The sequence below is a fragment of the Diabrotica virgifera genome, chromosome 7, assembly GCF_917563875.1.
Source record: "Diabrotica virgifera virgifera chromosome 7, PGI_DIABVI_V3a".
NCBI classification, from domain to species: domain Eukaryota; kingdom Metazoa; phylum Arthropoda; class Insecta; order Coleoptera; family Chrysomelidae; genus Diabrotica; species Diabrotica virgifera.
In genome coordinates, this window is record NC_065449.1 from 123,403,410 (window position 1) to 123,428,284 (window position 24,875).

General features: G+C 33.4%; 1 protein-coding gene and 1 long non-coding RNA gene across 2 annotated transcripts in view; one reads left to right on the forward strand and one right to left on the reverse strand.

Moving 5' to 3' along the window:
- LOC114342542 (ras-related and estrogen-regulated growth inhibitor) overlaps positions 1 to 24,875 on the reverse strand; it is a 603,448-nt gene that overhangs the window by 523,588 nt on the left and 54,985 nt on the right. The window lies entirely within an intron of this gene.
- On the forward strand, positions 8,443 to 13,047 carry LOC126888384 (uncharacterized). Its single transcript, XR_007699532.1, has 2 exons — positions 8,443 to 11,687; positions 12,180 to 13,047. It is a non-coding gene; the product is annotated as an uncharacterized LOC126888384 (long non-coding RNA).

Genomic DNA, 24,875 nt, shown 5'->3' on the forward strand with positions numbered 1-24,875 from the left:
GATAGTTAATAAACCTAGGTTATTTAGCCTTGTTGACGTCATTGTTTCTCGCAAGTAATTCTTGATTGACTTTAGCTTCTCAAAACTCCTCTCATATGAAGCAACCGATACAAAAATGGTCATAAACAATTTTAAGGCGACCATTAAGTTTGGGAGAGATTCCATAAAATCCCATTCTAAAATGAATTTTAAAAAGTCTGCAGCTAACCATTTAGATGCTGTAATATTGGCCGCTTGTAAAAGTCTTCTGAGCCTTGGTATTTCTAGCAGGAGGTTCTTCTGATACCTCTTCATGGTAAAAGTCACAAAATGTTCAAACAGCTAATTTCAACTGTACACTGTTCGTGGAAAAGCAAAGTGTGTGTCTGCACAGCCTCGAACAATGAAGCCATATTGGCATATTGGACTGATCTGGTTTCGAGTTCAACATTGAATATCAAAACATTTTAACATAATATTATCTTTTTGAAGTTCTGCTCGAAGTGTAAGTCTTATATAGGTAGCTAACTCACTATCCATTCGTTTTCTACGTCGAATTAGTTTTTAGGTGGGAATGTCGTCGTCCTCATATTTTGTCGTGGCAAAATCTATGTATTACTTTATTTATAATATGATTAAGTTTTTCTTCAATATAAAGACAAAGTGCCCCTATTTTGGTCATGATTGATCAACGGTTATGCCTTTAATTGCACAAAGCGGACATAAGGTTATGTGCAGTACCTCTGGTGTATAAATTTTCTTGTTGATGAGAGAATTAATCAGTTGAAGCAACAACACTATAAAAATATTCTGCCAATACTTTAACTGCAGCCAGCATAGTGCGCAGTGACTGAGAACTCCAACGCGTTGTGGAAAGTCGCTTAACAGATGTTTTGTTGTGTTTAATAAGCACTTCTTATCAAACAACTAGAAGAACACGCCGACCGTCAAGAATCTAGAGAACTGTTTGCCAAAGTGAAATACTTTGTTTTTAACTGTTTAAAGTTTTAATATTTCTAGTGACAATCTTAATTTTTGGATTTTGCCTGCCTACGTAACCTGCACCATACCACTGATCTTAATGAAATAAAAACTGCATTACAGGAAAAAGGACACACGGTGCACAGTATAAACAGCGGATACTTAAAAAACCAGCAAGGTTCCCCAAAAAATCTTTCCTTCATTGACGTTGGAAAGAAGGAAAATAATAATGAGATATTTAATATCACCTTACTGCTAAATGCAGTAATAAAATTCGAGGAACCCAAGAAAAAATCCAAACTGGTACAATGCATGAGATGTTGCTGCTATGGACACACTAAAAGCAACTGCACACGCCCAATGAGATGCTACAAATGCGCTGGAAAGCACGACTACAAAACATGTGAAAAGAAAAAAGATGACGGTAGAAATCCAAAATGCACATTATGCAGTGGAAACCATCCTGCCACTGCAAAAATCTGCAAAGTATACCAAGAAATAATCAAAAGACGTTTCCCAAATGAAAACATAGTACCAGTAGCATTACAAACACAACGACAACAACAACAACAAAAAAAGCAGCTTATGCCTGTAACCCAATCACACCAAACGATCCCGAAACAAACAAATCCACAGATCCCACAACAACCTACTCCACAAAATGTACAAGCTGCTCCAACAGCCCAACAACAATACAGGCCAACATATGCGCAAGTTGCCAGTGACAATAATATATTATCCATTCTTCAAAATACAATTACAAACCAACAACAAATAATGAACCAAATGGCAGCAGAAATAAAATCACTTAGAGAACAACTCACACAACTAACTAATCTCTTAATTAGAAATGGCCCAATTGTATAAAATTGCCCTTTGGAATGCAAACGGCCTTGCCAAACACAAACAAGAAGTAGGAGTATTTCTTGCGCACAACGACATTGACATTCTTCTAATATCAGAATCCCACTTTAACAGTAGTTCTTACTTTAATATTAAAAATTATTTAATGTACCTCACAACACATCCAGAAGCTGACAGGATAGCCAGAGGAGGAACGGCAGTACTCATTAGACCCCAAGTTAAACACTATGAGTTACCTAAATTCAGTAAAAACTTTATACAAGCAACCAGTATTGTAATTGAAGATTGGCTAGGTCCATTAACAGTATCAGCGGCATACTTCCCACCAAATTACCCACCAAATAAACAAGAGATGAAAGAATACTTCTTGTCTTTAGGTCACAGGTTCCTAGCAGGAGGTGATTACAATGCGAAAAACATAGCATGGGGCTCAAGACTAACAGCGCCAGGTAGAGGTAGAGTACTATATAACATCATCCAAGAACTACAATTGAGTTACCTATCTACATACACTCCAACGTACTGGCCTAAGGATCCAGCTTAAATACCAGACCTACTTGATTTCTTCATAGTTAAAGGCATAGGAGCTGGTTACCTAAATGTAGAATCAAATCTAGACCTTTATTCTGATCACACACCAATAACAGCACAAGTTAGTGCCACAATTATAGAAAAAGAACTTCCTGTAATGCTGTTCAACAAGAATATCAATTAAGAACAATATAGAAACCAAATTAATGCAGAAATTGAAACTGCAGTAAATCAATTAACAAACTTCATCCACACTGCTGCTAAAAACGCAACACAAGAAATATCAAATCACAAAAAAATCAACACTGCCCAGTAATAATAAAAAATAAAATAGCTGAAAAAAGAAAACTCCGAAGGATTTGGCAGCGTAATAGATACCCGACAAACAGGATAAATTATGAAAAAGCTTCTAGAGAATTGAAAGAGCTTATTAGCAATATAAATAATGCATCATTTAACGAATACTTAGAAAATCTGACAAGTACAGAAGATACAGACTATTCGTTATGGAAAGCGGTTAAGAACTTAAAAAGACAAAATGAACAAATTCCTCCGATTCGTAAAAGAGACCGAACATGGGCACGCACTGACGAGAAAAAAGCAAATACCTTCCGAGAATATCTGGAGGAAGTCTTTCAACCTTTTCCATCGCAAAATACGCCTGAAATAGAAGCTAAAATCAAAAAAACTCTTGAAGCTCCATATCAAATGTCCCAAATTCCAAAACTCTTTAAAGTCAAAGAGGTACATAAGATAATCAGAAGAAACTTAAATCCAGATAAGGCTCCAGGGTTTGATCTGATCAAAGGCTTATAGTCTGGGCTGATTATCGGAGAATAGGCCATTTTTGGGAAAAGTTATTTACCAGCAATTTTATTGCTGGAATCGAAACTTATGATGGTATATATTAATAATATAGATATGCAAAGTCCGCAGATAGTGTGCTACTTTTTTTATAAAAAAAATGGCGCCCGAAAATCGTGTTTTTTTTAATTTTTGCTCTATAACTCCAAAGATTTTAACTTTAGACCAAAAACACCCAAATAAAAATTCACCGCAATTAAATTCTGCATAGAGACGTGTTTTTTCCGATTTACTTTGATGAAAACTTTCCCCGAAAAAAGCGGGTTTTTCCAACAAAATCTTTAATCTTCAACTAAACTTTTAGATAAGTAATTGTTAATCAATAATTAAATAACTTGGTAACGTAAAAGCTATTTCCGAATATATTATAATTCCAGAAGCCGATGGAAATTTAATGAAAAGTTTAGCAACAATTGAAATGTTAATTAAAAATTTACGGTCGCTATAATAACGACAATAATTATGATACATAAGAATCTATGATTTTTTCATAAAAAGATGCTGTACCTATCTAATGTACTTTACAGAATTGAAATTGGACTATTTAAACGGCCTCAGGAATATTTTAAAATTATAAACAATTTATTGGCTTATAAACAAATAGAATATCTCGGGAAATATTAAACTAAATTAAATTGTGAAAACGTTATTCGAAAGACAGCGGCAGGACGCTTCGTTTAAAAGAAAAAAAGTTTAATTATGACGAGTGGTTCCTGAGACACAACCGGTCAAAATTGACCGGAAATTACGGCAAAGATATAAACAATAGGATCATAATTTTCAAACCATCACCTTTTTAGTTTTGTCTTTTTTCTCCACACCAATTTTCATATCTTTAAAATCCTCATAACATATATTATTATAATAAAAACTATCGATAATACGTGTGAAAATTGCCAAAAATAGCAAAATTCCAATCAAAAATTAGGTTGAAGAAAATGTAACCCTCAAAGTTCAAAATCGGTATACGTTAACAAAATGCATTTTCTCTGCTTCCCATGGAGCAATTTCCTTCATTCTCTTTTTGTTCCCAAGTAACTCGAGCAGAGCCATCGAACTAACGCATTATTAAATGTCAAACTTGCTTTTTTTGTTATAATAAATTTATTTATTTATTATAACACAATATTTTAATTTGTTTAAATAAAAATTGTTTAAATAATTATACTGCTTTCAAATGAGAATATTTATGTTTTTAACTTTAAAAGGTACACTTGTAGTAAGTATATCTAAAAAAAAGCCTATAACTGGAAAAAAATGTAATTTTCTGTTCTTATAAATAAATTAATCTATTATAACAAAACAAAAGCAAGTTTGACATTTAATAATGCGTTAGTTCGATGGCTCTACTCGAGATATTAGGGAACAAAAAAAGAATGAAGGAAATTGCTATATGGGAAGCCGATAAAATGCATTTTGTTAACGTATACCGATTTTGAACTTTGAGGGTTACATTTTCTTCAACCTAATTTTTGATTGGAATTTTGCTATTTTTGGCAATTTTCACACGTATTATCGATAGTTTTTATTATAATAATATATGTTATGAGGATTTTAAAGATAAGAAAATTGGTGTGGAGAAAAAAGACAAAAATAAAAAGGTGATGGTTTGAAAATTATGATCCTATTGTTTATATCTTTGCCGTAATTTCCGGTCAATTTTGACCGGTTGTGTCTCAGGAACCACTCGTCATAATTAAACTTTTTTTCTTTTAAACGAAGCGTCCTGCCGCTGTCTTTCGAATAACGTTTTCACAATTTAATTTAGTTTAATATTTCCCGAGATTTGTTTATAAACCAAAAAATTGTTTATAACTTTAAAATATTTCTGAGGCCGCTTAAATAGTCCAATTTCAATTCTGTAAAGTACATTAGATAGGTATAGTGTCTTTTTATGAAAAAATCATAGTTATTCTTATGCATCACAATTATTGTCGTTATTATAGCGACCATAAATTTTTATTTAACATTTTAATTGTTGCTAAACTGTTCACTCAATTTCCATAGACTTCTGGAATTATAATATATACGGAAAGGGCTTTTACGTTACCAAGTTATTTAATTATTGATTAACAATTACTTATCTAAAAGTTTAGTTGAAAATTAAAGATTTTGTTGGAAAAACCCGCTTTTTCCGGGGAAAGTTTTCTTCGAAGTAAATCGGAAAAAACACGTCTCTATGTAGAATTTAATTGCGGTGAATTTTTATTTGAGCATTTTTGGTCTAAATTTAAAATCTTTGGAGTTATAGAGCAAAAATTGAAAAAAACACGAATTTCGGGCGCCATTTTGTTTATAAAAAAAGTAGCACACTATCTGCGGACTTTGCATATCTATATTATTAATACGTACAATAATAAGATTCGATTGCAGCAATAAAATTGCTGGTAAATAACTTTTCCTTGTATTTTGCTAATTAGCCCAGAGTATTATTAAAGAACTCCCAAGAAAAGGGATTGTGCTAGTAACAACAATATTCAACGCGGTGCTACGATTAGGACAATTCCCTGCCCAATGGAAAGTTGCCGAACTTATGCCAAAACCTGGAAAACCAATAAATCAAGTAACATCATAGAGACCAATCAGCCTACTACCAGTCCTTGGTAAACTCCTAGAAAAGCTACTCATAACCCGACTGACTCCCATAATAGAAGAAAACCACCTGATTCCTGAACACCAATTCGGATTCAGAAAGGATCATAGCACAATTGAACAGATCCACAGAGTAGTGGACGAAATCAATTAAGCATTTGAGCAAAAAAGTTACTGCACGACTGCTTTCTTAGATGTGAGTCAAGCTTTTGATAAGGTTTGGCATGATGGACTACTATTTAAATTAAAAAAATCACTCCCCCACACACTGTACATTATTCTGGAATCCTACCTAAAAGAAAGATATTTTACTGTAAGGTACGGATAGAGAACATCAGAAATCACATTGATAAAGGCAGGGGTACCACAGGGCAGTGTTCTTGGTCCACTTCTTTATCTTATGTACACAGCTGATCTTCCAGTAAGCAACCAAACAATCACAGCTTCCTTTGCAGATGATAAAGCGATAATGGTCAAGCACAAAGGCCCAGTCATAGCTGCAAGAATTCTCCAACAACATCTAGTGAAAATTCAGGACTGGACAAGAAACTGGAGAATCAAAGTCAATGAAGTAAAATCGAATAGGGGAATTTTCCACATGGATTTTATGGGTGTTATTGTTTTTGGTCTTCAAGGTGATTTTTGATGTTAAGTGGCTTTAGAAACGATCGGTTTCTTCGATATTTGCCATCACCTGCCTGCACTATATAATCTCCATGGCTTGATTGGTGTTTAACAACGGCTGGTGTCCAGTCTCTGGTTTCTTTTTGAAGTTAAATTGGTTGATCAACTTCAAGGGTTGGGAGCCTTTTCGTTCCTTTATTATAATATACCCTTTGTCTAGATTGTCTTTTTTCGAGTGCCTTCTTTACACCAACAGTTGGAAAGTTAGGTTTAAGCACATCAGTTTTGACTGGTATTATTGATCTCAACCTCCGACCCATTAGTAATTGGCATGGAGCAGGTAAATCAGATTTGGGAGTTATGTTGTACTGTAGGATTGTTAGAAATGGGTCTTTACCTTCCTGATAAGCCTTAGTTAACAAAACTTTTATTATTTGTATGACTCGTTCGACCATAACATTTGAGCGGAGATATTTGGAACTGGAAGTGTTTAGAAGAATGTCATATTTCTTTGCAAATTGTTGAAACTCGTACGAATTAAATGCAGGACCGTTGTCGGAAAAGATCGCTTGAGGAATTACATTGATTGAAAAATATTTTTTAGGGTTGACAAGACAGTTGATCCCCTTTTATTTGCTAACTTGTTGACAATAGTGAATTTGCTGTAGTAATCTACAAGGACAATGAAATCCTCCTTGTCTAAAGATTTGAAATCCATGCCTACTTTTTGCCAAGGTAATATTAGAATTTCATGAGGGGTCAGGGGTTCCCTATGATTTGAGACTGCATACTTCTGACAGGTTTAACAATTTGACACAATGTTTTCAACTTCTACCGATAGACCGGGCCAGTATACAGTCTTTTGCTAATTTTTTGGTGGAAACAATGCCCTGATGAGTGCGGTGTAATAAATCTAAGAACTCTTCCCTCAGGATAGATGGGATAACTAGTCTGTTTTGATAAAAAAGCATGTATTTATGAACATACGTATCATCTTGAATTGTCCAGTATGCTTTAATAGGACTTGAAACATTAGCTTTATGGGTTGGCCAGCCATTTAGGGCAGAAAACTTGACTTTATGTGGAATAACATCCTCATTAATAGCTTTAATAAGCCTGGCCTCATTGTCTGGATTGGTGAATAGTACAGAATACACCTTCAGGTTATTCTCCAGATAATCAGTATTGATAATATCGTTGATTGGTTCACGGCTGAGTGCATCAGGGACATGCATCAGCTTGCCTGAAACATAGGATAATTCAAAATCGTATCTTAATAGTCGAAAAACTAGTCATTGGATTCGGGGAGAGAGTTCATCTAATGGTTTTTTAAGTAATCCTACTAGCGGACGGTGATCAGTTTCTACCTTGAACCTACGATTAAACAAATAATAATGGAATCGCTCACATTCATGTACTACAGCCAATAATTCTTTCTCGATATGATTATATCCTTGTTGACAGCTGGTTAGTGATACAGAGACAAATTCAATAATATGGTCTTCTTGGCTTATCATGGCGCCTAGGCCGTAAGGACTTGCATCAACAGAAAGTGTGACGGCTTGATTTGGATTGAAAAACGACAGGACTGGGGTTGACGTTATAAGTTTTTTAAGCCTTTCAAAACATCTTGTTTCATTAGCAGTCCACTGCCATACATTCTTATTACTCAGAAGTTTTCTCAGCACTGCTGTTTCAGATGAGAGTGTAACGATGAGTTACTACTATCGTTACTAAAATGTTATTCCGATGGGAACTAGGTATGCAACCAACTTTACAAGCACTCGTATTAGAGGTTGCAGTTGATAGACGATAAAGTTGGTAATACAGTCGAACCCGCTTATTGGAATACCTGTTAAAGGAATATCCCGCTTTAAGGAATAGAAATTTGAGGTCCCGAAACGTTTTTACCAGGCACCAATGATCGGTTATTAGAATAACCCCGTTATAGGAATACTTTGGCTTGGCACGAAGGCTATTCCAATAAGCGGGTTCGACTGTATCTGGTAGATTAGAGTCTAGCAGTTGGCAATGACGATATCCGGCAGGGGTGTATGTCATATCGGCCATAGCGGCTGGCACTTCACTTGAATTTTCGTTCTTGTCCGATCAAGAAGTCCTCCGGTGGCCATTGTAAGAATCTACCTTTTGGTTGAAATAAGTTATAAGAAGATTAATTTACGTTGGAGGAAGTTTTTATTTTTTTGTTTGGGGTTGTGAAGAGTTTTTGGTTCCAATATTTTTTGAATTGGGCAAATGTAACGTATGATTATTTTGGTTTAATTTCGGACAATTCCACAAATCTCCCTCAGATCTCTGAGAAACTCCATCGTTTAGATGATCTTCAGACTTTACCCCCAATATTTGCAGACATCAGGAAGAAGTTAAAATCTTCTTACCTTAAGTCACAGAGTCAATACAATTTGAGGAAAAGAGATTTGCGATTCTTTGTTGGTGATCGGGTATTAAAACGTAATTTTGTTAAGTCAAGCAAAGGTGATGCTATTTCTGCCAAATTTTGTCAGAAATATGTCCCATGTGTTGTCAGTAAAGTAATCTCTCCTTTAATATATGAACTAAAAGATAGTTCGTCCAACAGGAAACTTGGTCGATTTCATATAAAGGACTTACTACCAGATAATACTGTCAACGACTTAGCATCTTCGTCGTCAGAAGAAGAAGATTAACTTAACAATATTGATCAAGTTAATTCCTCTTTCTAAATTTTAGAAATACTCGATTGTTCAATGAATAGGTTAACGATTGGATTTTGATTTTAGTCACCAGATAGGTACTCTATGTTTTATCTATTATAGTAATTTTTCTAGCTTTCCATATTCTATGTATGTTAGATGTCATTAGTTATTATTGAGATTTAGCTTAATTTGGCTTATTATTGAACTGGTATGGAACTGTAACACCTTGTATGTGATTATGCTTATATATGTCATCACTTGTAGATTAGTGTATCTACAAAATAGGTTTAGATTATGTTTATCTGGTGTTGTGTTTAATTTTGTAGTTTCTACTGGAAAGTTATTCCAATGCTTAGTATGATTCCTTGGTACATTAGCTTATTGTGGTCTAAAGAAGTCATCATGATATTTGTTTTGGTAAAGGCAATTTGAGTATACAGTGTGATTCCAAAGTTATACTTCATTGGTCAAAATTTAATTAAGTTAATTGAGATAAAAATTTATGATAAAGACTATGAAGCCATTTCGTTATGTACCGTATTGAATATTTCTTAGGAAAATGGTTTGCCTAGCTTGGCTATGCAAATACGTGGGTTCGAAACTTGTATTACTTATCAACTGTGCACATGATAGGAGACGGATTTCCTGGCTCACAGTTGCCTAGTCCTGGGTCATACCTTAATTAGTTCAGATGCTGAATTTTTATGATAGAATGTTTGATCATCATTTTAATCATGCACTAGGCATTCTTATTCCATGTTCAGTTTATGATCATTCTATAGAGACTTAGTCTTAAACTTGTCTGTCTATTGTATACTTACTCTCCTTTAGTTTTATCAATTTATTGTTCTGATAATAATGGTAACTTCTTGGATATCAGTCCTATGGAAATATGGTAGCTTTTGCCTACACCAAGGGATTATTGTGTTCGAGCATCAGCTTTCCTGAAAACTCATTATTTTTGTTTGTATGTGAATTAGAGTCAGGATCAACGTCCTGTTGTCTGTGCGTGACTAGGGAACATTTCCTTAATCTGCAGTTTCTTTAGAAATTGATTTACTTGTTCTCTAGTATTTACTTAATTGGATTTATTTATAAGAGTTAATAATATGTGACTTCTTGAAGTATTTCATGAGAGATGATTCCGAAATATTGGTTAGCTTTTTCTGGCTATTCCCATAAATTTGTTGTAGCTATAGCTATAGTTAGAGAATCCCAGAGTAAGCTAACTTCTGTTATGTCTACCATTTAATTAGGTAGACCTCCCGTTGCATCTGATACAAATCTGATGATCAGTTGAGTGAGGGTCATATTACCCAATATGTAATCATTATTAGCACATTGAGTGTTAGGTTGTAGCGTTGCTAATTAAATCTGCCTGATTGTTCCACCTTGGATATGCTTCCATATAAATCTATTGTCCACAGTCGGATCAATTTAGGATAAAAGGCTTGCTACAATAATTTCTTTTCTTGTCCATACATAACTCTTATATTTATTTTGGTTTATACTATGGTCTATGTTTTAGCTTTTTGGAACTGGCTACGAGATTTCTACTGATTGTTCACTTTGGATATGCTCTATTTAAATCTGTTGTCCATCGATAGAACAATTTTGTACTACTCGTCCCACTTGACTTTTTTGAGAATAGAATTTTTCTAAATTATGGAATTTAGTAAAGGGTTATAATAAACCTTAAGTATGTATGTTGGTACCATATGAGATATATCGGGCATTAAGACAACTCCATTTACATGACTCATAATTTGCGGTTAGGTATGATCGATCGAGTCAGCTGTAAGTGTAAGTTAGTCGTCGTATAGGTTATATTGAGTTTTCTATTCGAATATTGTTGTTATGGTGTTCTTGTTGACTATAATTTGGGGTTTTATAGAAATCTACTGAATCAACTTGAACACAACTTGGTCTTTAGGATATATATCAGAGTTTGGACGATGTCCTACGGTAGGTTAGTTTAGAGTAGTGAAGTATTCGTAGGTTCGTATTATATTTTAGAAATTTGGTTTGGTCACGCCTGTGTTGGATCCCACAGCGTGTGATTTTTTCTCTGTGGATACTTGTATGGAGTATCTATATGAGTATATATATGTATATGCATAATAAAAAAAAAAGATTGATCATAGGATCAATTTTTTTTTCTTACAAGTAATGGGGGAATGTAACGATGAGTTACTACTATCGTTACTAAAATGTTATTCCGATGGGAACTAGGTATGCAACCAACTTTACAAGCACTCGTATTAGAGGTTGCAGTTGATAGACGATAAAGTTGGTAATATCTGGTAGATTAGAGTCTAGCAGTTGGCAATGACGATATCCGGCAGGGGTGTATGTCATATCGGCCATAGCGGCTGGCACTTCACTTGAATTTTCGTTCTTGTCCGATCAAGAAGTCCTCCGGTGGCCATTGTAAGAATCTACCTTTTGGTTGAAATAAGTTATAAGAAGATTAATTTACGTTGGAGGAAGTTTTTATTTTTTTGTTTGGGGTTGTGAAGAGTTTTTGGTTCCAATATTTTTTGAAGAAAACAATGGGTATGTATGAAAAAAAATATCACTTAACTATGGTTTGCCATTTCTTTTTCATGCTAAGAAAAAATAACCATCTAAATTATTTTTAATACCATATTTAGATCATATGAAAAGCATTGCTATTCTTTAATTATCACTTTTTCAATACTTCTAATATACACTCACAGGAAAAAATATTCTTAGAACTACATTTTCACTCTCAAATAAATTGAAAATCAATGATAATTTTCATTCTATCATGTATTTAACTCCATATAGTAATCTTTGATTACAAGATCCACATTTTTTTTGTCCAAATACTTCCTTATATTCGTTTAAAAAGGCTTTTTCCAGTCAAGAAGAATCAAGGTCAATGAAAACATATACATCAAACCTCACTTTTTCCGTAGTTTTTTCTCTGTCAAGTTCTGATAAGGTGAAACACCTTTTTATAGAGGCCCTGTTTCTTAGATACTTAAGGAAAACCAGCTAATAGAAGGTTTTCTGTTCTTTTAGCCACTGGAGGGAGACTATAACAAAATTTAAGTCACATTTGGATGCTTCATTTATTTATGGAATAAACAATCATTTTGGTATTATTTTGGGTTTGGATTGGAAGAGTTTTGGATGTTTTTTTTTCTCGTTTCTGGAATAGACACTAAGTTCTATCGACACTAGCAAGTACCTCCTCGTCAATACTCTGTGTTGCTGTTCCTTACCTCCCGAGGATTGGGAAGATCGGAGGATACGTACCTGGCTCTCTCATCATCAACCTCACCAGGATTTTGGAGAAGCCACAGGCCTACTTTTGTAGAAACGCCAGGTTTTTATAATAAAATTTGAATTTTCAATCCTTTTAAATAATAGTTTTCAATTTTCAATTTTTTTTTCAATAACTCAAATACATAACCTTAATAATAATATAAATTCACCTTCTTAAACCCTATTATCTTTATAATATTCAATAATTTTTTTTTGTCAACGAATTTTATATTTCATTTTCATGATTGTATCAGGTATTTAAAATAATCTCAGGATTGTAAACTATCTGGGACGATACTGTGCACACTATCGAAGGGTTTATTTCCTACTCAATAATATTTATTCCATTCACCAGATATTGTCAGGTTGTCACTTCCGATCAGATACGGGATTGTCAGCCAATCTTGTATTCTACAGTAATAATTAGTTTGTACATGCATATTTAGATCAAATCACTTCCTTAGTAGAATAAATTCATTACATATATTAGTTTTTTTCATACTGTAAAACCTGCATTATCGACAGGAGTGTACTACCATAGTACGTCGGATATTTAGCTAGTGTATAAAATTGTATATAGGGTTTATAGGTATTTTTTTTTTATTAAATGTGGTTGTACATACTTATATGTTTTATTATCCTATCATTTTAATAGTATCTATTAATAGTATTAGTTAGGTACAGCAATATAGGTCACGTGGAGAAGAATTTATTCAATCCTTCCCTGGCGCTCAACACTACTTCTGAATATCTTCTTGGTCAATAGTTCTCTTCTTGTCATTACTCCTTATATTAATTTATTTTCTTTATCATTCAAGTATTTCAGTAGGTACCGTCTTACTAGGGCGTGCAAATACGGCCTGATCCTTCCCTGAGCCCTACTGTTTAGTCTCTTCAATTTCCAGCTAGCCTATTTCTGTAAAACTTTAGTCATTTATTAAGCTACCCCATTCAAACAGAATAATCATACGTTACAAGAGGTTAGGAATAAATTTTGCAAGGTATGTGATCATTCCCAGAAACCTTTGGAGTTCTTTACAATTTTTTGGAGCTTTCATATTTACAATGTAAGAAATCTTTTTTCATCTGCTTCCACACCTTTTTCACTAAGCACATGTCCCAGGAAATTGAGACGACTAGCACAGAATTTTGATTTCTCTAAATTTAAGGTCAAGCCAGATTCTGAAATTTTATTTAAGACAGCGTTTAAGTTTTTGTTATGTTCCTCTAGAGATCTTCAAAAAATTAAGATGTCATCAAAATATGCAGTTACACCTGGAAGCCCATCCAAGGTTTATTTAATAATTTTTTGGAATATTTCGGGTGCTGAAGAAATGCCATATGGTAACCTCAAAAAACGATATCTGCCAAATGGGGTTGCTATTGTGCAAAGAAATGAGCTATCATCAATAAGCGGGATTTGCAAAAATTGCAGAAGAAGCATCAAGTTATGCGAAATATTTGGCACCAGAGAGTTTGCTAAACAGAACATCTTGAGTGGGGATTGGAAAATTTTCCCGTCTAATATAAACATTTAAGGACCGAGGGTCAATGCACACCCTAATATCGCCGTTGGCCTTGGGTGCTATTACTATGGGTGTACCCAGTCTGTTGGCTCAATTACAGGTACGATAATTTTTTCAGCCACCATTTCATCAAGTGTTTCCTTCACTTTGGAATTATGAGCAGCAGGTATTTTTCTAGCACCAGAAATTCAGAGAATAGCATCATCCCTTAAGGCTATTTTGTAGCACATATCAACAAGTCCTATACCTGAAAAAACTTTTGTATGTTTGAACAGAATGTTATTTACACTAGTGGGAATGGGAATGTGTTTGTCAGAGTCTATAATAGTTTCACAATAATTATTGTCTTTCCGGTTTAATATTTTTAAATCATTAGCATCACTAAGTCCCAGAACAGAACTAGGATAGGGATCCCTTAGGACATAATATAAAAGTTTTTTCTAAATATTATTATATTCACAATTTATATTATATTCTGGACAAATCTGTCCGATAGTGTCAATTTTGTGACCAGAATATGATGAAAGTTTTACACGTGTTAATGAAAGTTTATTAGATGGAATATTTAAGTTTTTAAAATTACTAAAATTTAAAATGTTTATATGACTACCCGTATCAATTTTGTAATTAGTTTTAGTACCTATGAGAGATATCCTCTCAAACCACTCAATAGCATCAACTGAGTCTATTGTCCACACGACATTTTCGGAACAGTCAATAGAGTCTACATGCACTTCTAATTCCTCAGTACTGTATTCAAGGTTTTCGGAAATTTCGTGTATGTACTCTATTCATGCTGCGACAATATTTACGGTAGTGACCCTTACGGTTACAGTAGCCACAAGTTCTATAAAAAGCAGGACACTTACCTCGAACATGTTGAAGACCGCAGTTCATAGAGTTACCTCCAACTGTTCTTCCACTCCTGATGTCAGCACTTTTACCGTTGCCACTGTGCTCTGCTTTAGCCCGAAACTGTTCATTTTTCTGAAAGTTGCTATTTGTTGCACTACGCGCACTATCACTATTTGGCATGTATTGTTTATTAATTGCACTCACGGATGCACTGTCTGCCGCTATTTGTCTCTGGGTTAAAACACTTGATTTCATTGACCTGGATATGTTTATAGCTTCAGCTAAACTGAGATCTGACTTTTGTAATAATTTCTCATGTATTCTTTCATCTATAACTCCAAGGACAATCCTATCCCGTATCAATACATATTTTTCTTTAAATCACATGAATTTGCTAACTCTTTCAATGCCATGAAAAATTGTTCTATTATTTCACCCTGTAACTGGTTTCTTTTGAAAAATTTGTAGTGCTCAAATACCTGATTTTTAAGTGGCTCACAGTATTGATCTAACTTTTCCAATACTACTGACAATTTGTTTTTTCTTCTCCTTCCTCATACTCAAAGGTATTACAGACACGGATGCCCTCATCTCCTAAATAGTTTAACAGTACTGCTATTTTTATGCTATCTGGTTTAGTTGACTTCCCACTAGATGTAAATATGATATTTTTGTTTCCACAACTTCCAATTGGCTGGGAGATTGCTACCCTTGAATTCGAATTGTTCAGGGGCTCTACATTGTCCAAATGACTCGGGCATTTTAAGAAAGTAAATTCTACAGCTAGGTATTATACCACCTTAATTGAATGTGTTTTTATTAGAAAAAACCGAAAAAATTTTATGATTACCGCTAAATCACGCCGTTGACATAACCTTTTCACACAAAGTTATTTTAAACATTAGTTTTCCGTTTACCGCTGCCACCATGTTATGTTCTGAATATTAGGTATACGGGAAAATCTAATTTACTCATACCCTGTACTTTATTAATTACTTTTTATTTAATTATTTTATACATTTTAAATTATACGACATGACATGAGTTGTGACATAAGTCAAACTGGGGACCTGGCTGTCAGCTGCGTTGCCAGACGTCTTTGATGACCTTGATACATGACAGTAACCATAGTTTTACTTAGTAAAGCTACACGTATATCACAGAAAGTGACGGAGTCGAAGAAAGCTGGGCAAAAATTAAGTCTAATATCTTAGCCTCAGCCAAGGAAGTTCTTGGTGAAAGAAACATTAATAAAAATAAATCGCTTCCAAGACGAATAACTCCATGGTTTTGTACAGAAGTGAAGGAAAAATGTAAGGAGAAGAAAAAAGCTTACCTAAAATACACGTCAACTAAAACACAAGAGGCATACGATTATTATAAAACTATAAGAAACGAAACACATTCATTAGTAAGAAGAATAAAAAATGATCACTGGGAATGTTTTTCGAAAGAAATGGAACATGATTTTTATGGTCTCCAAAAGGAAATATGGCGCTTTATAAGAGGTCAAAAAACGGAGGAAAAGGAACTAATAGAACCAAAACACATAGAAAAGGATACATGGATTGACTACCTAAAAAAGCTCTATGCAGAGGAAGAACAAATGATGCTAGAACCGGACACACCAGAAATTACCACAAATGAAGATGTTAATATAAGTGCACAGGAAGTACGAAAAACACTCGAAAAGCTGAAGAACAGAAAAGCTGCAGGTAAGGATGGAATACCAAACGAATTACTGAAACATTGTGGAGCAGCAATGACAGAACAATTTACAACATTAATTAACAAAATCGTAAAACACAATAAAATACCGGAAGAGTGGAGAACGAGCGAACTAATTCTACTATTCAAAAGAGGAGATAAAAAGCAGCCAGAAAACTACAGAGGTATCAACTTGTTAAATACTACCCTAAAACTTACAACTAAAATCTTACAATACGTAACGAATCAGAGGATAAATTTAGCAGATGAACAACAGGGTTTTCGTACTGGAAAATCGTGTACAGATGCAATATTCGTCATAAAGCAAATTACTGAGAAATCACTAGAGTATAATAGACCAGCATTTCTATGTGTGATTAACTTAAAGAAAGCATTTGACAGAGTAAGACTCAAAGATGTAATCCATCTTCTGTATAATAGAGAAGTCCCTCTAGATATCATAAAAACTATTGAGAACATCTACCAAAATAACAAAATGGAAGTCAGAATAGATGGACAACTTACAGAACCTATAGATATAGGTAGCGGAATAAGACAGGGAGACTCATTGAGTCCTATGCTTTTCGATTTAATCATGGATGAAATCATTAAAAACGTCAACAAAGGAAGAGGTTATAGAATGGAAAACAAAGAAGTAAAAATACTCTGCTACGCAGACGACGCAATATTGATAGCCCAAGATGAAGATAGTCTGCAAAGATTAGTCCACAGATTTAACATAAGGGCAAAAGAATTCAATATGACAATTTCATCTCAGAAAACCAAAACAATAGTAATCAGTAAAGAACCAATCAGATGAAAAATAGAAATTGATGGCATCAGTATTGAACAAGTAATGGAAGTAAAATACCTTGGAATTACATTGTCAAGTTACGGAGACCTAGACAAAGAAGTGAGAAATCAAGTACAAAAAGCAAATAGATTGGCAGGAGGCCTTAATAACACTATATGGCGAAACCGACATATTAACATTGAGATGAAGTCAAGAATTTATAAAGCCAGTGTAAGACCAATAATGATATATGCATCAGAAACAAGACCCGATACAGCCACAACACAAAGACTATTGGAAACGGCAGAGATGAGATTACTGAGTAGAGTTACAGGAAATACACTGAGAGATCGAAAAAGAAGCGAAGATATTAGAAGACAATGTAACGTACAGTGTATAAACGAATGGACACTAAATAGAAAAAAAGAATGGAACAACCAAATAACCAGAATTGGGGAGACACGTATGGTCAAAATAGCACGAGATAAATCACCAATCGGCAGAAGAAGTATCGGCCGACCGCGCAAAAGATGGACAATGAACAAGCAGAATTGCTTATAAAGAGGAAGAAGAAGAAAAAGAATAAATATGTGAAACACCAACAGCTTGAATACGTTAGCCAGTACAAGTATCTTGGTTGCTGGTTCAACCATCAACTTGATTATAAACAAGAAGTCAAGAGCGAGAATAGAGGTAGCCCGACAGGGGTCTATCAAAATGAAAAGCTTATTTTGTAACAGTAGCATGAATATCAGCCTTAGATGTCGTTTTCTGCATTGCTATGTGTGGTCAATACTTTTGTATGGAACGGAGGCCTGCACACAACAAAACACTGATGAACAAGTTGGACGCCTTTGAACTCTGGCTTTATAGAAGAGACTTGAAAATAACTTGGACAACCCACACCACCAACGAATATGTTCTGAGGAGAATAGGTACAGATAGGGAACTGCTAAAAATCATTAAAGTCAGAAAAGTTAGCTACCTGGGACACATAATGAGAAAAAAAAAGTACCGCCTCACGCAACTGATCATCCAGGGTCCCGGTAGGCGCCAGATTTCATGGCTTAGAAATATCAGAGACTGGACCGGCCTTGATTCAACATCTTTGTTTAGAGCCGCATTGGACAGAGACAGATTTGCCAGTGTAGTCGCTAACCTCCACTAAAGGAGAAAGCACCACAAGAAGAAGAGCTTTCGCCTTGTCATGGTGATGACATGTGAGCAATAAATTCCAAAAAAGTTTTGACAGTTTTGTGGTTTGACAGAAGTTTGAAATTTTTAGTGTCAAAATGGTGCAATGGTGCATCTCACTCGCACTCACATTGATAGCTGCGTCAATACGCTCCTAGCGCTCATTGTTAATAATTAAAAATAACCGCTTAGTAATAAAATAATAACAAAAATTTCTTCAGTATCTTGTAGGGGGGTCGTTAAAATTCGTATGACAGAAATGACAGTAATGACAGATGACTTTTACATATTGTATACCTACCTAATTACTAAATCTTTAAAGTTTTGATTTATTTTGTATGAATATAATTGCGAAACACTACAGAATTTTACTGTTTGACATAAATTTTATTAATAATAAGATAAATTTTGTACAATATTTTTAATAATTAAAGTAAATAAATTTTAATTTCACTCAAATAAATAATCGATTGCTGCCATTGACCACTTACATTCAATCTCGGTTAATTTGATTAATAATCGCGGCAGGTAAAGTAACATTCTTCTTTCAATACAACAAAGTGTTACTTTACTGCCGAAAATTAAGGCAAATGAGTACAATAATGGATGGTTTTGGTGACGTTTGGCGATAAACAATGATTTTAAACAAATTCGCAAAAATAATTTTTTCACTTCGTACAAATTTTTTTTAGATCTTATGGGCATTTTTTCTTTAAAATTGACTGTTGTCGAGTTATTAGTAACTTAAATTTTGAAAAATGCCAAAATAACCATTTTTAAGGTTTAATAACTCGGTTAAAGATAATTATTGTGAAAGTCGAGCGAGCGGCCGTGGAGTAACGGCATAATCGCTGGCCTCATACGCCAGTGCACGTGGGTTCGAGCCCTGCCAAAGACAAACCATTTTCATTTCCAATAATGACACGAGCTGTCTCACCGTGCCTCGGAGAGCACGTTAAGCCGTCGGTCCCCCTGGGCTAGTGTACATCGACACTAGTTACTTGAAACAGGGTTAAAGATGTAATTGGCGCCGGAACTGCCCGAAAGGCAAAAATGCCATACGATATTATATATTATCAAAATCAGAAACTAAAAAAAATCAAAGATTAAAGCTACCTCTATAAGATCCTGAAGAAATTTTTGTCATTATTTCATTAATAAGATATTATTTTTAATTATCAACAATGAGCGCTGAGCGTGTATTGAGGCGGCCGTCAATGTGAGTGCGAGTGAGATTCACCATTGGACGGCCGGAATGGTGCATCTCGTTAGCACTCACCATTGACGGCCGCCTAATACGCACTTAGCGCTCATTGTTAATAATTAAAGATAAAGCTTAGTAATAAAATAGTGACAAAACTTTCTGCTGGATCTTGTAGAGGGGGCTATAATCTTTGATTTGGTCACTTTCTGACTTTCATAATAATGGATTTTAACCGAGTTATTAAGCCTTGAAAATGGCCATTTTCGCATTTTTCAAATTAAATCACGTATAACTCGACAACAATCAATTTTAGAGAAAAATGACAAAATACATTTTTTTGCTCAGAATAGCCCAAATAGTCCAGTAAGCCACTGCGCATCCGCTAGGAAAAATATTCTAATTCGTATTTTTTGCACAATCTTACTCAAAAAGGACTCCTTTTAACAAATTTGCATGTTGCCAGGCCCAAAAGGTGGTCAAAAATTTTTTAAACGTTTTTTTTGTTTTTTTCTTAAAATTATTTTTTTTTGCATGGAAAAAAGTTTTTTTAGGTTTTTTGGATCATTCCAAACAGAAAAGGTCTCCAGTGACTTTTCTCTAAAAATGATAGTTTTTGACATATAAGCGAATAAATATTGAAAAATTGCGAAATCGGCCATTTTTAGTCCTCAAAAACTACGTGAAAAACTGAAAATTTGAATGTTGCCAAGGTAGGTGGATATTCTTTAAACATCTATTGATGAAATCCCTCAGAGTTTTTTGCAATAAAATATTCAAAACTCCTTTGTTTTTTAATTGCTAATCAAGCGTGCGCGACACTATTTTCCACCGACAGTATGGTGCAAATGAAAGGAATAAATTCGTTATTTCGTAAACCGGCGACTTTAAGGAAAAATCCCGAAACTGGTCGAAAGTTATGATATTGTGGCATATATGACATACTAGTGACGTCATCCATCTGGACGTGATGACGTAATCGATGATTTTTTTAAATGAGAATAGGGGTCGTGTGCTAGGTCATTTGAAAGTTTCTTCAATTCTCTATTCAGTAATATAAACATTTACATAATTATTTATACAGGGTGTCCTAAAAAATTTTATTAAATTAAATTATTTGACATAAAAAGAAGTAGAAGGACAGCCTGTATAAATAATTATGTAAATGTTTACATTACTGAATAGAGAATTGAAGAACCTTTCAAATGAACTACCACACGATCCCTATTATCATTTAAAAAAATCATCGATTACGTCATCACGCCCAGACGTATGACGTCACTAGTATACCATATATGCCACAATATCATAACTTAAAAATAAAAATCGACAAGTTTCGGAATTTTTCCTTAAAGTCGCCGGTTTACGAAATAACGAATTTATTCCTTTCATTTGCACCATACTGTCGGTGGAAAATAGTGTCGCGCACGCTTGATTAGCAATTAAAAAACAAAGGAGTTTTGAATATTGTATTGCAAAAAACTCTGAGGGATTTCATCAATAAATGTTTAAAGAATATCTACCTACCTTGGCAACATTCAAATTTTCAGTTTTTCACATCGTTTTTGATGACTAAAAATGGCCGATTTCGCAATTTTTCAATTTTTATTCGCTTATATGTCAAAAACTATCATTTTTAGAGAAAAGTCATTAGAGACCTTTTCTGTTTGGAATGATCCAAAAAACCTAAAAAACTTTTTTCCATGCAAAAAAAAATAATTTTAAGAAAAAAACAAAAAAAAAACGTTTAAAAAATTTTTGACCACCTTTTGGTCCTGGCAACATGCAAATTTGTTAAAAGGAGTCCTTTTTGAGTAAGATTGTGCAAAAAATACGAATTAGAATATTTTTCCTAGCGGATGCGCAGTGGCTTTCTGGACTAAAATGATCTAAAAAAAATTGTTTGAAGTGAAAAAATTATTTTTGTGAATTTGTCTAAAAAAAATTTATCGATCAAGGTACTGCCCGGCACCCAGTAGATTTGTTATAAGGACCTCTTTTTGAGTAAGTTTGTGCAAAAAATTCGAATCGGAGTAATTTACCTAACGGGGGCGACGATACAGGCTAGACTAACTTGAGCATATTCAGTAATATTTAATTTCTAGAATCGGCTGTTTGTGTGAACCAGAATCAACTTTTACTAAATGGCATTGGGAAGAGTATGCTTTTCCTAGTTGGAGTCTACTTTTACTAGTAAATGTTGAATATAAATCTTCATTTTATATTTATAATCAACTTTTACTGAAACCAACTTGGAGTCAACTCCAACTGGATAATCAACTTGAACTGTAACATATATATTATAGATAATTTGCTACAACAGAAAAACCGGTAGATTAAATATTTTAAGTTTTTTGATTTCACAACACATTTTTGGTCTCATTTAATAAACAATAACGGGAATATTTTTAAAATCATGCTATTTACATAAAAGCAGTTTAACCGTGAAATTAAAGTAGATCTAATGAGTGTTGATTACATGCCAAAAAAGCGTGTCAATAAATGTCCTACTGTCAATTGATATTTTGTTCAAGCAATGCATACTTGGCAAGATATCATTTTTAAAATAGAAAATACTATGGATACCAATGTTTTGTAAATAATCACAGGAAATCAAGGTTACACAATAATTTTGCAGTATATAATTTCACATGTAAAATTGGTATGGCATATTATTATTATACATTCCACCGAGCGATAATCGCGTAATTCGAATTCGCGTAAGTCGGGGTATAATTTCGTAAGTTTATGTTTGTATATGTTACAGTTCAAGTTGATTCTCAGTTAAAGTTGACTATTTCTAGTTCGAGTCAACTCCAACTAAAACGAGCAGTAAAAGTTGATTTGAAAAATTTTATTCAACTTTTACTAGTTTGAGTTGACTATTCCTGGATCGATTCAGTAAATGTTGATTGTACGAATATAATCTCATGTGCTTTTTTGATGACTGTGCGTCTCTTTGTTTTGACCGTTTCAACTACTTATCATGATTTGAACATATAGGCCAGGAAATTAAGCTGAAAAATATGGAAAAACCTTGCAATTTTTTCGTCCATCATCGATTTGTACAAAAAATTTAAGATTAGGCTCATTTTACCCTCTAGTACATTTTCTATATTGAGCCGTTTTTATTGGATGGATATGGATATTTAAACTTTAATATGGTCAACATTTAGTTTTTATTAGTTAAATCATCATTGTTTTATGCTTTAGGATATAATATTATAATATTTCAACTCTTAAAACCACCCTTGTTGGAGCTATATATAAAAAAATTATTTATCCTAAAATAATGATTTCGGCTTGCATCGATTTGCATAAAAATTTGGGATTAGGATCATCTCACCCTGTATTTCATATTCTATATCATGCCCAAGGGCGTTGATTATTTTTAGGGGTGTAAACTACCCCTTATTGTCAAAAATTATATAAAATATTGTAAATCTTAATCTGGGTAAAATTTGGTTTTGATTGGTTAAATAATGACTGTATTATGCTTTAGGATATAATATCATAATACTTCAACGCTTAAAAATCACCCTTAATAACATTGCAATTTTTAGCATTGCAATAGATCTATACAGAAAATAAAGTAGAATTACGTACAAAAACATTTATTTCCACAAAAATACGAATTTACAAATAAAAATACAAATACAAATAGTTTTTTAGTCATCTTCATCGAGATCGATTTCATCTTCGTCTTTTTCTATAACTGGTGGGCTATCTTATAGCTATAAGAGCTAAATTATATACAGGGTGAGTCATGAGGAACTGTACATACTCCTACCTCGTATAGAGGCTCCTATGGGGAATAACAAATGACCATTAAAAAGTGTCTGCTCCCATTGTTTAATAATATGCAGGGCGAGTTTCGCATTTTAACAGAAATTTTTATCCGTCATAATTTTTGAACGGTCAGATCGATGTGTCTCTTATTTTGGTCAATCGTTACACTATTACCACCTAATCAACTGATTTACTCAAACTAGAAAAAATCAGGTCCGGCTTCAAAAAAATTAGTTCGTTTGGATCTTAGAAAAAATTTCACCCTGTATACGCTTTTTGAAAACTATAATATGAATTTTACAAATTAGACAAATAAGCAATTAAATGACATATTTATTTTTTTCCCAACACGATTACTTAATTTTTAATAAAAAAATCAAATTTGACTATGAATTAAAAGTTTGGTAAAGTGAAACATAGATTTCAAAAAAATAACTTTTATTACAAAAATTTTTTTTTTAACAAATATTTAATTTATGTTACCACCCAATCAACTGATTTATAGAAACTAGAAAAAAATCAGGCCCGGATTAAAAAATTAGTTCGTTTAAATCTTAGAAAAAATTTCACCCTGTATAAGCTTTTTGAAAAGTCTAATAGGAATTTTACAAATTAGACAAATAGGCAATTAAAATTGCATATTTATCTTTTTCCCGACAAGATTACTTAATTTTTTATAAAAAAATAAAAATTTGACTATGAATAATTAAAAGTTTGGTAAAGTGAACCTTGTTTACTAGAAACCAGATTTAAAAAAATAACTTTTATTACAAGTTTAATTTTTTTTGAACAAATATTTAATTTATATTACCACCCAATCAACTGGTTTATTCAAACTAGAAAAAAATCAGGCCCGGATTTAAAAAATTATTTTGTTTTGGTCTTAGAAAAAATTTTACCCTGTATATGCTTTCTGAAATGTCTAATATGAGCTTTAAAAATTAGACAAATCGGCAATTAAAATGGCATATTTATTTTTTCCCCATACGATTACTTAATTTTTTATTAAAAAATCAAATTTGTCAAAATCGGAATTTTAACCTAAAAATGAAAAAAAAAAATGAAATCACGGTTTAACTCACTACAACTCTGTTCCATTTTAATATTTTTTTTCTGAAATTTTTACAGCACATATCTCTTACCATTGTGAAGACTATGAAAATTGTTGTAGACTTTCAGTCTTCTTCTCATAAAAGTTATGAATTTTTAAAAATAAAAGGTGCAGATTCGTGAATTGCAAAGTTAAATCGCAAAAATTAAGTGAAAAAATTTTAAATTTATCTATTTGATCACGTCTATGTTAAACTATAGAGTCCAAAGAGAAGTGTTATGGGTTTTAGATCTAGACATGGTATAGAAAAAAAAATGGTGAAACTTTTAATTTT